This window comes from Pongo abelii, chromosome 4 (assembly GCF_028885655.2).
Source record: "Pongo abelii isolate AG06213 chromosome 4, NHGRI_mPonAbe1-v2.0_pri, whole genome shotgun sequence".
NCBI lineage: Eukaryota > Metazoa > Chordata > Mammalia > Primates > Hominidae > Pongo > Pongo abelii.
Window position 1 is genome coordinate 67599006 of NC_071989.2, and position 20138 is coordinate 67619143.

The following is a 20138-nucleotide window of genomic DNA, read 5'->3' on the forward strand; positions in this document are numbered from 1 at the left end:
AGGTTTTCATGATTTAGAGTCATTCTTCCTGGTACAGAGGAGACACTCTTACAAATGGAGTTTTGTGGGTTTTTTTTTTTTTTTTTTTTTTTTTTTTAGCGAATGTACGTTTCCCTTACAAAAGGGTAATATGCCATTTTTAGAGCATCTCCTGGGTCTGCTGGTTCTCAAAATAATTATCTCAAAATAATCCTTATCCCAGGGCCATATTTGGGGTGGCATATTCTCATCTCCTACATTATTATTCCCATTTTATAGATGAGGCTTGGAGAACTTAGGTAACTATTGTATATTTTTACTAGATCATCAAGGTTAGGTTAATTAGCAGCACACTTGAATCTTTTTACCTATGTTAACAAGATATGGTAAATAGTTTTTTGAAGCTAAATTCCAGAGACATTTAGAATACCAGATTATTGAATCCCTGGAAGGTACATACAAAAAGGGTTGCTGCAGTCCACTGTCAAATTTAGGTATGTGTGGTATCAACATTAATCGAACATTTACAAAAATACTATGTCTCAAATACTTCCAGCATAACGTGGAAAAGAGGCTCATTGCCATTAGGAGAAAGGGAAAGGCTTTGCCATTATAGAGGAGAAAGGGAAAGTCTTTGCTGTCGCTTCCGTTTTTGATTCTTTAAAGAGTGCAGGGCAAGTCCAGGCATGTTTCTCATAAGTGACAATAGACTTTAATCCCAAGATTGTCAGGGATGGAATAAGGGGTGGGGCTTAGGGGTGGAAATTCAGAATTACGTAATTATCCTCTTTATTCATAATCCCAGGGGTGACCTTTGCTTCCCAGATTTATGCAAACCTACTCTCTAAGATATAGAAGGCTTGCAGGTTTAGAAAATATTACTAGAATTTATCAAAGCTAGTTTACACACCATGTCTTTATGGTTGATAATAAACTGTATATGTATACATATATGTATATGTGTGTGTGTATTCATTTGTGGCCTAAGATAAAAAACTGAAGAATAGATTGTCGTGATTTTTTTTTTAAATTTCAATTTCTTCTTTGATTAGCATACACTATGGTATGTATCTTTACCAAATGGACTTCAGTATTTGATAAACTATTGAACATTCCATGTGAAATTCGGGTCTGTCTGCCACAACATGGAGGCATTTAATAAAATATTAACGCTGTGTAAATCTTACGGTGTCTTCTTTCCAACTGAGAACATGATTTTTTTTTGGGGGGGTTGTGGTGCCATCATGTGGACAGAACCAAAATTGTAGTCTATAGAACAAAAAAGGAAATAAATGCGCTTTCTATTAAGTAGAATAATTACTAAATATCATGGAGTTAATTTGGTAACCAGTAGGAAGGAAAAAATGGATGCATGCTTCATATCTGGCTTAATTTCAAGCAAATGAAAGTTTGAGATACGTGAAATTTTAAGACAATATGAGAGAATTCTTTCACAGCCTTTGAGTGTGGTAGAACTTTCAACTATTTACAAAATCTAGAATCCCTTAAAAAAAAAAGCAAGATTCATTAATGTAACTATATAGAAACAAAACCCTTTCATTGATTTAAAATAACAAAACACCACAAATAAATTCAAAGGATAAATAACACTGGAAAAATTATTTTCAACTCATCACAGAGAAAGAGCTTATCTTCCTGTTATATAAAAACTCCTACAATTGGATAAAATACAAATTATCCAATAGAAAACAAATGGTTCTTACATTTGCTCAATTTCACTCGTCAGAAGATAAATTGAAATGAAAGATATACTGAGGCACCCTTTCCTACAAAATTGGCAAAACCCTCAAAAGTTGCCATGAACATGCTGAATTGCTGAAGTGTTGAGGAAGCAGCACTCCGTATATTGCTGATGGGAATGGAAATTGATATAATTTCAGTGAAAAGTAATTTGGCTGAATCTATCAAATTTAGAAATGAATGTATTCTCTTACTCACTTAGGAATTTATCCTATGGATATAATCTCGTATATAAAATGATGCATGACACATCAACAAATGATAAAAACCCTGGCCAAATTAAGCCCAATTCTTACATTTGTAAATAAGGTTTTATTTAAAACAACCATGCCCATTTGCTGGGATCTAATTAAACTAAAGAGCTTCTGCACAGCAGAAGAAACTATCGTCAGAGTGAACAGGCAGCCTACAGAATGGGAGAAAATTTTTGCAATCTATCCATCTTACAAAGGGCTAATATCCATCATCTACAAAGAACTTAAACAAATTTACAAGAAAAAAAACAACCCCATCAAAAAGTGGGCAAATGATATGAACAGACACTTCTCAAAAGAAAACATTTATGCGGTCAACAAACACGAAAAAAAGCTCATCATCACTGGTCATTAGAGGAATGCAAATCAAAACCACAGTGAGATGCATCTCACGCCAGTTAAAATGGCGATCATTGAGAAGTCAGGAAACAACGGATGCTGGAGGGGATGTGGAGAAATAGGAACGCTTTTACATTGTTGGTGGGAGTGTAAATTAGTTCAGTTGTGGAAGACAGTGTGGCCATTCCTCAAGGATCTAGAACCAGAAATACCATTTGACCCAGCAATTCCATTACTGAGTGTATACCCAAGGATTATAAATCATTCTACTATAATGACACATGCACATGTATGTTTATTGCAGCACTGTTCACAGTAGCAAAGACTTGGAGCCGACCCAAATGCCCATCAATGATAGATTGGATAAAGAAAATGTGGCACATATACACCATGGAATACTATGCAGCCATAAAAAAGGATAAGTTGATGTTCTTTGCAGGGACATCGATGAAGCTGGAAACCATCATTCTCAGCACACTAACACAGGAACAAAAAACCAAACACTGCATGTTCTCATTCATAAGTGGGCATTAAACAATGAGAACATAGGGACACAAGGAGGGGAACATCACACTCTGGGGCCTATAAGGAGGTGGGGGGGCTAGGGGAGGGATAGCATTAGGAGAAATACCTAATGTAGATGACGGGTTGATGGATTCAGCAAACCACCATGGCACGTGTATACCTATGTAACAAACCTGCACATTCTGCACATATATCCCAGAACTTAAAGTATAATAAAAAAAATTTTTTTTAAAAAACTACACATTGGGTACGGTGTACACTGCTTGAGTGATGGGTACAGCAAAATCTCAGAAATCACCACTAAAGGACTTATTAATGTAACCAAATACCACTTGTTCACCAAAAACCTATTAAAAGAAAAAAATACTAATTTTCAAAAAACAACCATGCCCATTTGCTTGTGTAGATATATTGTCTATGGCTGCTTTCATGTTACAATGGCAGAGTTCAGCTGTGACAGAGACCATATGGCCTGCAATGCCTAAAATATTTGCTATCTAGCCCTTTACAGAAACAGTTTGCTGACCCCTCATGTATAAAGTTATTCATTGCAGTGTTGCTTGTAATAATTAAAGATTAGAAACAACCTAAGTGGCCATCAATAGAAAATTGGTTAAATGATGATATGTTCATGCCATGAAAATGTAGGCAATTGTAAAAACAAAATGAAGAAGCTTTTTAAGTATTGATATGAAAAAAATCTCCAAAATAGGCCGGGCGCAGTGGCTCACGCCTGTAATCCCAGCAACTTGGGAGGCTGAGGCAGGCCGATCATCTGAGGTAAGGAGTTCTAGACCAGCCTGGCCAACATGGTGAAACCCCATCTCTACTAAAATTACAAAAATTAGCCAGGTGTGGTGGTAGGTGCCTGTAATCCCAGCTATTCAGGAGGCTGAGGCAAGAGAATCGCTTGACATTAGGAGATATACCTAATGTAAATGACCAGTTAATGGGTGCAGCACACCAACATGGCACATGTATACATATGTAACAAACCTGCACGTTGTGCACATGTACCCTAGAACTTAAAGTATAATAAATATATATATATATATATATATATATATATATGGAGAAACGCTTGAACCCGGGAGGCGGAAGTTGCAGTAAGCCAAGATCACACCATTGCGCTCCAGCCTGGGGGACAAGAGTGAGACTTCGCCTCAAAAAAAAAAAAACCACACACAAAAAAAAATCTCCAAAATAAATACTGTGGAAAGCAAGTATAGGACAGTGTATGGTATAGTAAAATATGTTTCCTTGGAATAAAAAATGAGGGGAAAATAACATATTTTTATAGCCTTAATTATGCATAAACCATAAACTTTTGGGGAGGATTAATAGCAAACTAATAACAATAGGTTTTCTTCTGTTTACTTGTTTACATATTTTTGTGAGAAGATTATTTACTTTTCTGATCATTTTTATGTGTTTTAATGTCTGAATCGGAAGAATACATTACTATTTAAAAATACATATAAAAACATTTTTTAAGGATGTGATTTGGCTCATCAAAGAGAACTTTGTGTTCCACTCTCTGTTATGTTCTATCATCTAATCAAGGTTTGCAATACACACTTTATATTATAAGTATAGGGTGCAGTGAAAATACTTTATATTGCTTAATTGATTATTGTTTTTCTTCCCCACAGGTATGAAAGCTTCATGAGGACAGGTACATTTCTTAGTTTAATGCTATATTCCCCATGCCTTGAATAGTACATGACAGAGTAAAAACTCAATTATTTGTTAGATAGACACATTTATAAATATAAAACTATTGAGAAAACAAGATACCTCTTAGATTTGATCTTGCACAAATCTCTGAAACTCTCTATGTCTCAGTTTCTTCTTCTGTAACAAGAGGATGACAATATTATATAAGGTTGTTGCTATGGTATGAATGTTTTTGTTCCCACAACATTCATTTGTTGTGATGGTATTAAGAGGTGGGTCTTTGGAGGTGATTAGGTTATGAGGTTAGAGCCTTCATAAATGGCATTAATACCTTCATAATAGAGACCCAAGAGATACTCCTTGTCCCTTCCACCATGTGAGACCACAGCAAGAAGTTGCCATCTGTGAGGAAGTTGGCCCTCACCAGATACCAAATCTGCTAGCAACATGATTTTGGATTTCCCAGCTCCTAGAACTGTGAGAAATAAATTTGTTGTTTATAAGCCACCTAGTTTTGTGATATTTTGTTATAGCAGCCCAGAGGGGCTAAGACAATTGTTATAATGATTAAACAAGCCAATGCATAGAATGTGCTTAGAACAGTGCCTGTCACATGGTGGGAAATCTATAATATTAGTTATTATTTAATATTCAGGAGAAAGGAAGGGGCAAGAAGAAAAACTACCAAGGGCAGGAGAGATGGACAAGAGGGAGTTTAACCCAAGGTAGAGTGGAGAGATACTGTCCCCAGCATCTGGTTTACTGAAAGAAATTCAACACAACTGAATGGAACTGACAGGGAGAAAGAACAACAAATAAGCACTGTTTTTGTTTGCCTTTTCAAAAATTTGCTTTTGACTTGGGGAATTGATAAGAGAGAGAGAGTGAGAGGACAAGCACCTAGGAGGCTGTCACCACCAGGCAATGAAGAAGATGACTCAGCTCTGGACCTCGAAAGTGAAGGATGCTGCCTCCTAGCTGCTGTGAGGGAAGGGGAGGGGCTGGTGTGCTACTCTGTCTCTGCCTGGGAGGCCACCATGCATGGTACAGGCTTCTGAGTGAGCCTTAAAGAAGATCTGGCCATGAGTATGTGCCTGTGAGTGGTTGTGTGAATAGGACGTATGAGAGGAAAATAAATCTTGGGGCCCCAAAATTACTACGCCAAATGGAAATGTCAAGCTGGGAACTGCTTCAGGCAAGCCTGCCTCCCATTTTACTCCTAAATAAGATAGCTACAGAGATTAAAGAAAAAAAAAAAAAGAAGCTACATAACTCCCTCACAATTTGCCCACTAGGAAATTCCTTGTGAGCCCCAAGATCTTTACCTTAAAACAGTTTTGTTGAATTTTACCCTGACAGTGTAAATTGATAGCTTATCTTCAGAGGTACAGGACAGAAAGTTACCCCTCCGCTCACCTGAGACAAATGCATATCTGATTACTGATGTAAAAAATGTAGATTCACTGAGCTAGACAAGGCATAAGTGACTCTTCCTCTACCTCCCTTTCACATGTAAATTGTATATTCAGCGAAAGGCTGATCAATGACTCAAAAGAATGCAACCATTTGTCTCTTATCTATCCACAACTCTTAAAAATTTCTTCCCCTTTCCCTGATGTCCACCCTTTCTCCTTTAAATATGAAAGCCCTCAAAATCATCTTTGAAGAAAGGTGCAGACCTGCCTCCCAGTTGCATGTCCTTAATCTTGGCAAAATAAACTTTCTAAATTGATTAAGACCTGCTTCAGATACTTTTTGGTTTTATAGACATGACCTGCTGTATGTGGGAAACCCAAGCGCACTCTGGCCAGTGTTCCCGTCTTCCTTCCATACCCAACTGAGTCTTTGGGACTTCAGGACTACAAAGACCAAACAGATATGTGGAAAAGGGATGGCATTCTGAGGATGGCAGTGACTTGGGCTTGGAAGAGATTGAAAGAATGGGCTGCTGGTCTCTTCACAGTAATAATAAAGCTGAGCTGCAATGACAAGAAGGCAGCATAGAGGCTTTAAAAAAATTCTGAAAATTATTAAAATGCATAGGAAAGTCGAAAGAAGGGTGCAGTGAATATTCATATATCCACCTCCAAAGTCAACAATTCTCTCTCCTCATTTAAACTTATGTTACAAACATCATAACATGTTAGTCCTGAATACTTCAGCATGCATCTCTTAAAAAAAGGAGACTTTCATATAACGATAATACCTTTTACACAACTTGTATTAATAAAATAAACAATAATTCCTAAATATCTAATACCTAGTTCATATTCACATTTTCTCACTTGTTCCTAAAGTCCATTTTATAACTGATTTGTTCAAAGAGCCAATCAAGGACCCTAGACTGCATTCCGCTATGACTCCTAACTCAATCTGCAAGAGTCACTACTCCCTACTTTTGACTTTTCAAAGAGACCAGGCCAGATACCTTGCAAAATGTTCATTTTCTGGATTTGTTTTATTGCTTTCTGTTGGTTTAATTTAATGTATTGTTTTGTATTCTATATGTCTTTTAAACTTTTAGTTAGAAATGCAGACTGATTTAGATTTGGGTTAAGCACGTTTTAGTAAGAATATGTCATAGAGAACGCTCCATAATTCCCACAACATCCCATCAGGAAGTATATAGTGTTTTACTATTCCTGAGAGTCAATTTGATTACAGTATTAGGAGGGTGGCAGCCCGATCTCACCACTGTAGATGTGCAGTGCCTCCCTTGTTATTGGCAGATAATATGTGGGCTAATGTGGGAAAATGTTTACATTGGCCATTCATCAAATGACTTGATCCCATGTTGATAATTCTTAATGGAATCAGTTATTTCATTTGTGGTTGCAAAATGGTGACTCTCTGATACTGTCCATTTATTCCTTAGTATTCTTCCATAAAAGTATTTCTTCAGCAACTGAGGCTATTTTATTACCCTGAACTACAAACAGAATAAATGTTTAATTCACTCCTTTTAATTACCAATTTTTCAAATAAAGATTGGTATGATAGTAATATCCAATGTGGACAAAAACTTTTTGTTTTCACATATACTGCTTTTTTTTTTTAATTTTATTTTATTTATTTATTTTTTTATTTTTTTTATTTTTTATTTTATTATTATTATACTTTAGATTTTATGGTACATGTGCGCAATGTGCAAGTAAGTTGTTACATATGTATACATGTGCCATGCTGGTGCACTGCACCCACTAACTCGTCATCTAGCATTAGGTATATCTCCCACTGCTATCCCTCCCCCCTCCCCACCACCCCACAACAGTCCCTGAAGTGTGATGTTCCCCTTCCTGTGTCCATGTGTTCTCATTGTTCAATTCCCACCTATGAGTGAGAATATGCGGTGTTTCGTTTTTTGTTCTTGCGATAGTTTACTGAGAATGATGATTTCCAATTTCATCCATGTCCCTACAAAGGACATGAACTCATCATTTTTTCTGGCTGCATAGTATTCCATGGTGTATATGTGCCACATTTTCTTAATCCAGTCTATCATTGTTGGACATTTGGGTTGGTTCCAAGTCTTTGCTATTGTGAATAATGCCGCAATAAACATATGTGTGCACGTGTCTTTATAGCAGCATGATTTATAGTCCTTTGGGTATATACCCAGTAATGGGATGGCTGGGTCGAATGGAATTTCTAGTTCTAGATCACTGAGGAATCGCCACACTGACTTCCACAAGGGTTGAACTAGTTTACAGTCCCACCAACAGTGTAAAAGTGTTCCTATTTCTCCACATCCTCTCCAGCACCTGTTGTTTCCTGACTTTTTAATAATTGCCATTCTAACTGGTGTGAGATGGTATCTCATTGTGGTTTTGATTTGCATTTCTCTGATGGCCAGTGATGGTGAGCATTTTTTCATGTGTTTTTTGGCTGCATAAATGTCTTCTTTTGAGAAGTGTCTGTTCATGTCCTTCACCCACTTTTTGATGGGGTTGTTTGTTTTTTTCTTGTAAATTTGTTGGAGTTCATTGTAGATTCTGGATATTAGCCCTTTGTCAGATGAGTAGGTTGCGAAAATTTTCTTCCATTTTGTAGGTTGCCTGTTCACTCTGATGGTAGTTTCCTTTGCTGTGCAGAAGCTCTTTAGTTTAATTAGATCCCATTTGTCAATTTTGGCTTTTGTTGCCATTGCTTTTGGTGTTTTAGACATGAAGTCCTTGCCCATGCCTATGTCCTGAATGGTAATGCCTAGGTTTTCTTCTAGGGTTTTTATGGTTTTAGGTCTAACATTTAAGTCTTTTATCCATCTTGAATTGATTTTTGTATAAGGTGTAAGGAAGGGATCCAGTTTCAGCTTTCTCCATATGGCTAGCCAGTTTTCCCAGCACCATTTATTCAATAGGGAATCCTTTCCCCATTTCTTGTTTTTGTCAGGTTTGTCAAAGATCAGATAGTTGTAGATATGTGGCATTATTTCTGATGGCTCTGTTCTGTTCCATTGATCTATATCTCTGTTTTGGTACCAGTACCATGTTGTTTTGGTTACTGTAGCCTTGTAGTATAGTTTGAAGTCAGGTAGTGTGATGCCTGCAGCTTTGTTCTTTTGGCTTAGGATTGACTTGGCGATACGGGCTCTTTTTTGGTTCCATATCAACTTTAAAGTAGTTTTTTCCAATTCTGTGAAGAAAGTCATTGGTAGCTTGATGGGGATGGCATTGAATCTGTAAATTACCTTGGGAAGGATGGCCATTTTCACGATATTGTTTCTTCCTACCCATGAGCATGGAATGTTCTTCCATTTGTTTGTATCCTCTTTTATTTCCTTGAGCAGTGGTTTGTAGTTCTCCTTGAAGAGGTCCTTCACATCCCTTGTAAGTTGGATTCCTAGGTATTTTATTCTCTTTGAAGCAATTGTGAATGGGAGTTCACTCATGATTTGGCTCTCTGTCTGTCTGTTATTGATGTATAAGAATGCTTGTGATTTTTGTACATTGATTTTGTATCCTGAGACTTTGCTGAAGTTGCTTATCAGCTTAAGGAGATTTTGGGCTGAGACAATGGGGTTTTCTAGCTATACAATCATGTCATCTGCAAACAGGGACAATTTGACTTCCTCTTTTCCTAATTGAATACCCTTTATTTCCTTCTCCTGCCTAATTGCCCTGGCCAGAACTTCCAACACTATGTTGAATAGAAGTGGTGAGAGAGGGCATCCCTGTCTTGTGCCAGTTTTCAAAGGGAATGCTTCCAGTTTTTGCCCATTCAGTATGATATTGGCTGTGGGTTTGTCATAGATAGCTCTTATTATTTTGAGATACGTCCCATCAATACCTAATTTATTGAGAGTTTTTAGCATGAAGGGTTGTTGAATTTTGTCAAAGGCCTTTTCTGCATCTATTGAGATAATCCTGTGGTTTTTGTCGTTGGTTCTGTTTATATGCTGGATTACATTTATTGATTTGCGTATATTGAACCAGCCTTGCATCCCAGCGATGAAGCCCACTTGATCATGGTGGATAAGCTTTTTGATGTGCTGCTGGATTCTGTTTGCCAGTATTTTATTGAGGATTTTTGCATCAATGTTCATCAAGGATATTGGTCTAAAATTCTCTTTTTTGGTTGTGTCTCTGCCAGGCTTTGGTATCAGGATGATGCTGGCCTCATAAAATGAGTTAGGGAGGATTCCCTCTTTTTCTATTGATTGGAATAGTTTCAGAAGGAATGGTACCAGCTCCTCCTTCTACCTCTGGTAGAATTCGGCTGTGAACCCATCTGGTCCTGGACTTTTTTTGGTTGGTAAGCTATTGATTATTGCCACAATTTCAGCTCCTGTTATTGGTCTATTCAGAGATTCAACTTCTTCCTGGTTTAGTCTTGGGAGGGTGTATGTGTTGAGGAATTTATCCATTTCTTCTAGATTTTCTAGTTTATTTGCGTAGAGGTGTTTGTAATATTCTCTGATGGTAGTTTGTATTTCTGTGGGATCAGTGGTGATATCCCCTTTATCATTTTTTATTGCATCTATTTGATTCTTCTCTCTTTTTTTCTTTATTAATCTTGCTAGTGGTCTATCAATTTTGTTGATCCTTTCAAAAAACCAGCTCCTGGATTCATTTATTTTTTGAAGGGTTTTTTGTGTCTCTATTTCCTTCAGTTCTGCTCTGATTTTAGTTATTTCTTGCCTTCTGCTAGCTTTTGAATGTGTTTGCTCTTGCTTTTCTAGTTCTTTTAATTGTGATGTTAGGGTGTCAATTTTGGATCTTTCCTGCTTTCTCTTATGGGCATTTAGTGCTATAAATTTCCCTCTACACACTGCTTTGAATGCATCCCAGAGATTCTGGTATGTTGTGTCTTGGTTCTCGTTGGTTTCAATGAACATCTTTATTTCTGCCTTCATTTCGTTATGTACCCAGTAGTCATTCAGGAGCAGGTTGTTCGGTTTCCACGTAGTTGGTCGGTTTTGAGTGAGATTCTTAATCCTGAGTTCTAGCTTGATTGCACTGTGATCTGAGAGATAGTTTGTTATAATTTCTGTTCTTTTACATTTACTGAGGAGAGCTTTACTTCCAAGTATGTGGTCAATTTTGAAATAGGTGTGGTGTGGTGCTGAAAAAAATGTATATTCTGTTGATTTGGGGTGGAGAGTTCTGTAGATGTCTATTAAGTCCGCTTGGTGCAGAGCTGAGTTCAATTCCTGGGTATCCTTGTTGACTTTCTGTCTTGTTGATCTGTCTAATGTTGACAGTGGGGTGTTAAAGTCTCCCATTATTAATGTGTGGGAGTCTAAGTCTCTTTGTAGGTCACTCAGGACTTGCTTTATGAATCTGGGTGCTCCTGTATTGGGTGCATATATATTTAGGATAGTTAGCTCTTCTTGTTGAATTAATCCCTTTACCATTATGTAATGGCCTTCTTTGTCTCTTTTGATCTTTGTTGGTTTAAAGTCCGTTTTATCAGAGACTGGGATTGCAACCCCTGCCTTTTTTTGTTTTCCATTTGCTTGGTAGATCTTCCTCCATCCTTTTATTTTGAGCCTATGTGTGTCTCTGCACGTGAGATGGGTTTCCTGAATACAGCACACTGATGGGTCTTGACTCTTTATCTAATTTGCCAGTCTTTGTCTTTTAATTGGAGCATTTAGTCTATTTACATTTAAAGTTAATATTGTTATGTGTGAATTTGATCCTGTCATTATGATGTTAGCTGGTTATTTTGCTCGTTAGTTGATGCAGTCTCTTCCTAGTCTCGATGGTCTTTACATTTTGGCATGATTTTGCAGTGGCTTGTACCGGTTGTGCCTTTCCATGTTTAGCACTTCCTTCAGGAGCTCTTTTAGGGCAGGCCTGGTGGTGACAAAATCTCTCAGCATTTGCTTGTCCATAAAGTATTTCATTTCTCCTTCACTTATGAAGCTTAGTTTGGCTGGATATGAAATTCTGGGTTGAAAATTCTTTTCTTTAAGAATGTGGAATATTGGCCCCCACTCTCTTCTGGCTCGTAGGGTTTCTGCTGAGAGATCTGCTGTTAGTCTGATGGGCTTCCCTTTGATGGTAACCCGACCTTTCTCTCTGGCTGCCCTTAACATTTTTTCCTTCATTTCAACCTTGGTGAATCTGACAATTATGTGTCTTGGAGTTGCTCTTCTCGAGGAGTATCTTTGTGGCGTTCTCTGTATTTCCTGAATCTGAATGTTGGCCTGCCTTGCTAGATTGGGGAAGTTCTCCTGGATAATATCCTGCAGAGTGTTTTCCAACTTGTTTCCATTCTCCCCATCACTTTCAGGTACACCAATCAGACGTAGATTTGGTCTTTTCACATAGTCCCACATTTCTTGGAGGCTTTGCTTGTTTCTTTTTATTCTTTTTTCTCTAAACTTCCCTTCTCGCTTCATTTCATTCATTTCATCTTCAATCACTGATACCCTTTCTTCCATTTGATCGCATCGGCTCCTGAGGCTTCTGCATTCTTCACGTAGTTCTCGAGCCTTGGTTTTCAGCTCCATCAGCTCCTTTAAGCACTTCTGTGTATTGGTTATTCTAGTTATACATTCTTCTAAATTTTTTTCAAAGTTTTCAACTTCTTTGCCTTTGGTTTGAATATCCTCCCGTAGCTCGGAGTAATTTGATCGTCTGAAGCCTTCTTCTCTCAGCTCGTCAAAGTCATTCTCCGTCCAGCTTTGTTCCGTTGCTGGTGAGGAACTGCGTTCCTTTGGAGGAGGAGAGGTACTCTGCTTTTTAGAGTTTCCAGTTTTTCTGCTCTGTTTTTTCCCCATCTTTGTGGTTTTATCTACTTTTGGTCTTTGATGATGGTGATGTACAGATGGGTTTTTGGTGTGGGTGTCCTTCCTTTTAGTTTTCCTTCTACCAGACAGGACCCTCAGCTGCAGGTCCGTTGGCGTACCTGGCCGGCCGTGTGAGGTGTCAGTCTGCCCCTGCTGGGGGGTGCCTCCCAGTTAGGCTGCTCGGGGGTCAGGGGTCAGGGACCCACTTGAGGAGGCAGTCTGCCCGTTCTCAGATCTCCAGCTGTGTGCTGGGAGAACCACTGCTCTCCTCAAAGCTGTCAGACAGGGACATTTAAGTCTGCAGAGGTTACTGCTGTCTTTTTGTTTGTCTGTGCCCTGCCCCCAGAGGTGGAGCCTACAGAGGCAGGCAGGCCTCCTTGAGCTGTGGTGGGCTCCACCCAGTTCAAGCTTCCCGGCTGCTTTGTTTTCCTAAGCGAGCCTGGGCAATGGCGGGCGCCCCTCCCCCAGCCTCGCTGCCGACTTGCTGTTTGATCTCAGACTGCTGTGCTAGCAATCAGCGAGACTCCGTGGGCGTAGGACCCTCTGAGCCAGGTGCGGGCTATACTCTCCTGGAGCACCGTTTCCTAAGCCCGTCGGAAAAGCACAGTATTCGGGTGGGAGTGGCCCGATTTTCCAGGTGCCGTCTGTCACCCCTGGAAAGGGAACTCCCTGACCCCTTGCACTTCCCAAGTGAGGCAATGCTTCGCCCCTGCTTCGGCTGGCGCACGGTGCACTCACCCACTGACCTGCGCCCACTGTCTGGCACTCCCTAGTGAGATCAACACAGTACCTCAGATGGAAATGCAGAAATCACCCGTCTTCTGCGTCGCTCACGCTGGGAGCTGTAGACCAGAGCTGTTCCTATTCGGCCATCTTGGCTCCTCCCCATTTACTGCTTTTTTAATATCATTGTGGCTTCATGGATTTTTATACTTTTCAAGTATTTTAATAAACTATATTCGCTATTTTTTAGTCTAGGCCCATTCAGACAACAGAAATAGAAAGTACATTTTTTTTTTTTTTATTTTTAATTTTTGTGGGTACATAGTAGGAACCCATATTAATAGGGTACATAATATATTTTGGTACAGGGCATGCAATGTGTAATAATCATATCATGGAAAATGGGGTAAACATCCCCTCGAGCATTTATCCTTTGCATTACAAGCAATCCAATTATACTCTTTTAGTTATTTTTAAATGTAGAATTAAATTATTATTGGCTATAGTCCCTTTTTATGCTATCAAATACTAAAATACTAGGTCTTATTCATTCTTCCTATTTTTTTGTTCCCATTTACCATCCCCACCTTCCCCGATCCCCTGTATCCCCCCACTACCCTTCGTAGCCTCTGGCAACCATCATTCTATTCTTTATCTCCATGAGTTCGATTGATTTGATTTTTAGATCCCACAAATAAGTGAGAACATGTGACGTTTGTCTTTCTGTGCTTGGTTTATTTCACTTAATATAATGACCTCCAGTTCCATCTACGTTGTTGCAAATGACAGAATCTCATTCTTTTTTATGGCGGAATAGTACTCCATTGTTTATAAGTATCACATTTTCTTTATCCATTCAGCTATTGATGGACACCTAGGTTGCTTCCAAATCTTGGCTGCTGTGAGCAGTGCTGCAACAAGAGAATGCAGATATCTCTTTGATATGTTGATTTCATTTTTGGGGAGTATATACCTAAAGTAGGATTGCCAGATCATATGATAGCTGTATTTTTAGTTTTTTGAGGAACCTCCAAACCATTCTCCATAGTGGATGTACTAATTTACATTCCCACCCACAGTGTATAAGACTTCCTTTTTCTCCACATCCTTGGCAGCATTTGTTACTGTCTGTCTTTTAGATATTTGCCATCTAAATGGGTGAGATAGTTTTGATTTGCATTTCTCTTGGTAGTTTTGATTTGCATTTCTCTGTTGACCAATGATGTTAAGTACCTTTTCATATGCCTGTTTGCTATTTGTACATCTTCTTCTGAGAAATGTCTATTCAAATATTTAGCTCATTTTTTAATCGGATTACTAGAGTTTTTCCCGTGGAGTTGTTTGAGCTCCTTCTATATTCTGGTTATTGATTCCTTGTCAGATGGGTAGTTTGCAAACATTTTCTCCCGTTCTGTGGGTTGCTCTTCACTTTGTTGATTGTTTCTTTTGCTGTGCAGAGGCTTTTCAACCTGATGTGATCCTATTTGTCCATTTTTTGTTTGGTTGCCTGTACTTGCGGAGTGTTACTCAAGAAATTTTTGCCCAGACAAATGTCCTGCAGATTTTCTCCAATGTTTTATTTTTCTCTCTTTTTTTTTTTTTTTTTTTTTTGAGACGAAGTCTCACTCTATCACCCAGGCTGGAGTGCAATGGCCCCAATCTTGGCTCATTGCAACCTCCACCTCATGGGTTCAAGTGATTCTCCTGCCACAGCCTCCTGAGTAGCTAGGATTACAGGTGCCTGCTGCCACGTCCAGCCAATTCTTGTATTTTTGGTAGAGACAGGGTTTCACCCTGTTGGTCAGGCTGGTCTCCAACTCCTGACCTTGTGATCTGTCTGCCTCAGTCTCCCAAAATGCTGAAATTACAGGCGTCAGCCACCACTCCCAGCTGCAATGTTTTCTTACAGTAGTTTCATAGTTTAAGGTCTTAGATTAAGTCTCTAGTACATTTTGATTTGATTTTTGTGTAAGGTAAGAGATAGGGATCAAGTTTCATTCTTCTACATATGGATACCCAGTTTTCCCAGTACCATTTGTTGAAGACGCTGTCTTTTTCCTAATATATGTTCTTGGCACCTTTGCCTAAAATGAGTTCATTGTAGGTGTGTGGATTTGTTTCTGGGTGTTCTATTCTGTTCCATTGGTCATTGTGTCTGTTCTTATGCCAGTACCATGCTGTTTTAGTTTCTATAGCTCTGTAGGAGGTACATTTTTTAAAATCAGGGTTTAAAGTGGTATTTATCAGTTCAAATTTGGCCTATAGAATTTTATGTAATTCTTTTGAATTTTTTTACTCTCTCTTAAAATGAATAATAATCGTGACCATCATTTATTTGCTTTATCTATATACCATACACAAACCGATTTCAAAATAACAATACCATTATTAACAATAAAACTATTGAATTTAAAGCCCTTTCTGTCCTTAGACTATATAGCTTTACAAGAGTTTTCAGAAAGAATACTATTTTCTAGATTCATCTAAAGTAATTATTTCCTCTGTATGATTATGTTAGATTTTGATATACAGTGTCTTCTTTTAATATTTTCAATTTTATGGATTTTTTGGAACCTGTAAAATATTTACGTACTCAAGTCAAAATTGCATAAAAGTATACTCCAATAAGCCTTGCTTTCATTTCTGGTCACTTAATCCTATTTATGTCCCCACCCACACTCCTAACCAGTAAGTATTTTCATTAGTTTCTGGTCTACCTTCCAGTGTTTGTTTGTTTTTGTTGTTGTTGTTGTTTTCTGCAAATATAAGCAGATCCACCACTCTACCTCTGCCTATTTACTTACCTGTATGCATGTATATTATACTCATATAAATATACTTTTATATCTCCTTATTTCTCCTCCTTTCTCACACACAAGATAACATATCTATTAGTCACTCTGCATCTTCCTGAGGCTCATTCTTGAATCACTCAGAGGTTATTCAGAGACAGAAGGGCCTGTTGAAAGACTGGGATTTTGCCCTTGTGTTAGTTCACTTGGACTACCGTAATAAGATATACAGATTGGGTAACTTATAAACAATAGAAATTTACTTCTCGGCCAGGCGCGGTGGCTCACACCTGTAATCCCAGCACTTTGGGAGAACGAGACAGGCGGATCACAAGGTCAGGAGCTCGAGACCATCCTGGCTAATGCGGTGAAACCCTGTCTCTACTAAAAATACAAAACATTAGCTGGGCATGGTGGCAGGCGCCTGTAGTCCCAGCTACTGGGGAGGCTGAGGCAGGAGAATGGCGTGAACCTGGGAGGCGGAGCTTGCAGTGAGCCAAGATTGCGCCACTGGACTCCAGCCTGGGCAACAGAGCAAGACTCCGTCTCAAACAACAACAACAAAAAAACCCAGAAATTTACTTCTCACAATTCTGGAGGCTGGGAAGGCCAATATCAAGGCACTAGCAGGTTCAGTGTCTGGTGAGAACCACTCTATGCTTCCAAGATGGTGCTGTGTTGCTCCCCTCCAGAGGGGAGGAAAGCTGTGTCCTTGCATGATGGAGAGGCAAAAGAGAACAAACTTGCTCCCTCAAGTGCTTTTATAAGGGCCCTAATCCCTTGAGGGTACTACCCACATGACATAACCACCTCCTAAAAGCCCCACCTATAAATACTATCACATTCGTAATTAAGTTGTAACAGAGGACTTCTGGGGGACACAGTCAGACTATGCACTATCCAGTGCAACTTCAAGCAAGAGATAATTAGGTTGTTGGTGCTATAGTTAAATTTTACCTCAGACTAACGGGACTTGAAGAACACCTTTCCACAAAAATTATAGATTTTATTATCATGCTGACTACGGGGTGAAAGTCTGCAGTTAAGTGTGAGATCTTCAAATAGAAATATCTTGTTGGTGCTTTTATTTTTTTATTTTTTTTTTGAGATGGAGTCTCACCTTGTCATCCAGGCTAGAGTGCAGTGGCATTATCTCAGCTCACTGCAATCTCTGCTTCCCAGTTTCAAGCTATTCTCCTGCCTCAGGCTCCTAGGTAGTTGGAATTACAGGCACGAGCCACTATGCCCAGCTAATTTTTCTATTTTTAGTAGAAACGGGGTTTCCATGTTGGCCAGGCTGATCGTGAACTCCTCACCTCAGGCAATCCACCTGCCTCAGTTTCCCAAAGTACTGGGATTACAGGCATGAACCACTGCAGCCAGGCATTGTTGGTGCTTTTAAATGCAAGAAAGAATCAGTAGATTTCTCAGCTTTACCTAGAGGTGATCATTAGATTTCTGAGACTGAGTCAATTCTCCACGAGAAAAAAATACAGAGAAAAAAACAAGAGACCGGGCTCAGTGGCTCACGCCTGTAATCCCAGCACTTTGGGAGGCCGAAGCAGGCAGATCACAAGGTCAGGAGTTCGAGACCAGCCTGACCAACATGGTGAAACCCCGTCTCTACTAAAAATAAGAAAATTAGCCCAGATGTAATCCCAGCTACTCAGGAGGCTGAGGCAGGAGAATTGCTTGAACCCAGGAGGCAGAGGTTGCAGTGAGCGAAGATCATGCCACTGCACTCCAGCAGCCTGGGTGACAGAGCAAGACTCCATCTAAAAAAAAAAAGAAAAGAAAAAAAAAAGAAAGAAAAGTCCCTTCAAATGAGGATATGCACACCTCTGAAAATGTTTCAAGGAGTACTGGGCTCCACAGAGACTTCTGAGGGAATTAGTTTACAGATAATCAGCTGTTATGTATTCTTTTCCAAAACTAATCTGATGGTACTACATGTCTGCTTTTTCTCCTTTCCCAATTTATTTTCCACAATTATCCTTCTTTCATTTAAAAAATGGAGGGCATACCTTTCATCCACCCATCTATCTGTTCATCCACCTATCCATTCATCCATCTATTCATTGAAACATACAGTGTTTTTCTCTGGTGCATTTTTCACTAGCTATAAACACCATTGGAGCCCCAAGAACAAAGGGAAAATTTGAAACTGTAGAGTTTCTTTAAGGAATATTAAAGTGCATGGGTCTTACTTCCTTTGAGTGACAAACCTATAGCAAGACTTCCTGCTTCATTCTTTGTTTTGTTTTTTGTTGTTGTTGTTGTTCCTTTCTTTTTTTTCCCCTCAAGACAGAAATTGGCAACAAGATGGTTGTCACAGATATGGGTGTTAGCACATTTGTTTGAGTTGAAACACAAAGTCATATTTTCTGATTGATTAGTTTGACAACGAAGGTTATGTTTGTCAATTAAATTATAGTGGAAGTTGTTCATAAATTGAAGGTGCAGCTCCATTGTTTTGGGAAAAATATATTTAAGAGGCACATATAATTTTCCCCATATCAGATATATATTTTATTACTCTTTGTAGTAGTCTGTTCTCAAGCTACTAATAAAGACATTCCCGAGACTGGGTAATTTATAAAGGAAACAGGTTGAATTGACTCACAGTTCCACATGGCTAGGGAGGCCTCACAATCATGGCAGAAGGCAAATGAGGAGCAAAGTCATGTCTTACATGGCAGCAGGCAAGAGAGCATGTGCAAGGGAACTCTCCTTTATAAAACCATCAGATCTTGTGAGACTTATTCACTATCATAAGAAAATCACAGGAAAGACCTGCCCCCATGATTCAATTACCTCCCACTGGGTCCCTCTCAGGATATGTGGGAATTATGGGAGCTACAATTCAAGATAAGATTTGGGAGGGGACACAACCAAACCATCTCATTTCACCCCTGGCCCCTCCCAAATCCCATGTCCTCACATTTCAAAACCAATCGTGCCTTCGTAACAGTCCCCCAAAGTCTTAATTCATTTCACCATTAACTCAAAAGTCCACAGTCCAAAGTCTCATCTGAGATGAGGCAAGTCCCTTCTGCCTATGAGCCTATGAGCAAGTTAGTTACTTCCTAGATACAATGTGGGTACAGGCATTGGTTAAACACAGCCATTTCAAAAGGAAGAAATTTTCCAAAACAAAAGGACTACAGGCCCCATGCAAGTCCAAAATCCAATACGGTTGTCATTAAACCTTAAAGTTCCAAAATGATCTCCTTTGACTCCATGTCTCACATCCAGGTCACACTGATGCAAGAGGTTTACTTCCACAGCCTTGGGCAGCTCCACCCATGGCTTTGCAGGAAACAGCCCCCCTCCTGGCTGCTTTCACATCTGGCATTGAGTGTCAGTAGCTTTTCCAGGCACATGGTGCAAACTGTCAGTGGATCTACATTCTGGGGTCTGGAGGATGGTGGCCCTCTTCTCACAGCTCCAGTAGGCAGTGCCCCAGTAGGGACTCTGTGTGGGAACTTGCACCCCACATGTCCCTTCCCATTGCCCTAGCAGAGGTTCTTCATGAGGACCCACCCCTACGACAAACTTCTGCCTGGACATCCAGGAGTTTCTATACATCCTCTAAAATCTAGGCAGAAGTTCTGTGCACCTACAGGCTCAACAACACTTGGAAGCTGCCAAAGCTTAGGGCTTGCACCTTCTGAAGCCATGGCTCAAGCTGTACCTTGGCACCTTTAAGTCATGGCTGGAGCAGTTAGGATGCAGGCCATCAACTCCCTAGGTTGCACACAGCAAGGGAGTCCTGGGGCCAGCCTAGAAAACCATTTTTTCCTCCTAGGCCTCCGGGTCTCTGATGGGAGGGGCTGCTACAAAGGTCTCTCA